General features: G+C 37.1%; 1 pseudogene; it reads left to right on the top strand.

The window, feature by feature from the left end:
- Positions 1-257: 257 nt before the first annotated feature.
- On the top strand, positions 258-392 carry LOC119629916 (U1 spliceosomal RNA; annotated as a pseudogene).
- The last annotated feature ends 1108 nt before the right edge of the window (positions 393-1500 follow it).

Below are 1500 nucleotides of genomic sequence, written 5' to 3'. Positions count from 1 at the left end.
GACGTGAAATTCAAAATTGAAATTCGATGTTCTCTTTGAAATGCCTTATTAATTTTGGAATAGACCGTAATTGGGTACGAGGTGTTTTTTTTTCCGAGCCGTTTTTTTAACCAGGAAAAAACGTCCGTAACGTAAGATTTTTTCCTATTTAGTTTGTTATCAACAGATGTCGCTGTACGTAAATTCAACAATTCCTGAATCGCGGTGACGAGATGTTACACAGTTGATAGACGTTCTCGTATTTCTCTTGTTGATTCATACTTACCTGGCGTAGAGGGACACCGTGATCATGCAGGCGGTTCCCCCAGGGCGAGTCTGCTCCATTGCACTGCGGAGTGGTTGACCCTTGTGATTATTTTTATCAATAAAAAATCATAGTATTAAATGTATACCCGAATAATTATTTTCTTTATACCTCGAGACCTCGAATAGTACTTAAAATTAATATTTTTATAATATGGGATTTCATTCCTATCCGGTGTTCCACCGATACTACACTTTTTTTTTTGTTAAAATTTCATCGGCTAAAATTCACGAGAATAAACAACGTAATTTAAATTTTCATTCGCACACGCTCTCCGTTTTTGCTGTCAGAGAATATTGTTCGTGCAATTTCGAAAAGTTTTTTAATTATTTTGCGAAAGTTTGAAACCGGAATTCGTCTTATAATTATATTATTGACCTCGCATATGGCTGTGAGCGGCTGCGCTCGGAAGCACATCAAAGACCGGGTCGCTTTGATCATGTCAGCACGGGTGACCGCTTCAGACATTATACCTGTTACGCAGTGAAAGATATATCAACTTTATTGATTTGTTTGTCGGTTATCGTGCAGGCTAACATTAGAAGTATTTTAGAGTTGTAAGGTTGCATTATTATTAACAATTTTTTTTATTACTTCGTTGGGTGGACGAGCTCACAGCCCACCTGGTGTTAAGTGGTTACTGGAGCCCATAGACATCTACGACGTAAATGTGCCACCCACCTTGAGATATAAGTTCTAAGATCTCAACTATAGTTACAACGGCTGGCCCACCCTTCAAACCGAAACGCATCACTGCTTCACGGCAGAAATGGGCAGGGTGGTGGTACTTACCCGCGCGGACTCACAAGAGGTCCTACCGCCAGTTATTTTATAAATCCATCTTATTTCCTGGATTTGAAGAAGTATAGTTTATTTTAACACAGCTTATTCAGATTGGTGTGGGACTTCTGTGTCGACAATCTTTGAATGTCATTGTCAATGTTTTCAAGGCGTCCATTTATCTTGAACATTTGCAGACGGTTCGATGACAATGCAAGAATTTTAATCTTTGCCCTAATATCCTAACCAGTATTAACATAATAAAAAAATCAATAATGTCAATATGGTTTTCTATTATATAATAATTGAAGTGTGTTTTTCGGTTTTTTAAACTACATTTCTGGTCATATAATTAAGAAAGATTAAAAGTTCTAGGTTTTTGTAGCCTAAATAATACCAAACTTAGTGTTTTGTTC

The sequence above is a fragment of the Bombyx mori genome, chromosome 18 (genome assembly GCF_030269925.1).
Source record: "Bombyx mori chromosome 18, ASM3026992v2".
NCBI classification, from domain to species: Eukaryota; Metazoa; Arthropoda; class Insecta; order Lepidoptera; family Bombycidae; genus Bombyx; species Bombyx mori.
Note: the sequence above shows the minus strand (reverse complement) of the source record. Positions and strands in the feature narration are given on the sequence as shown.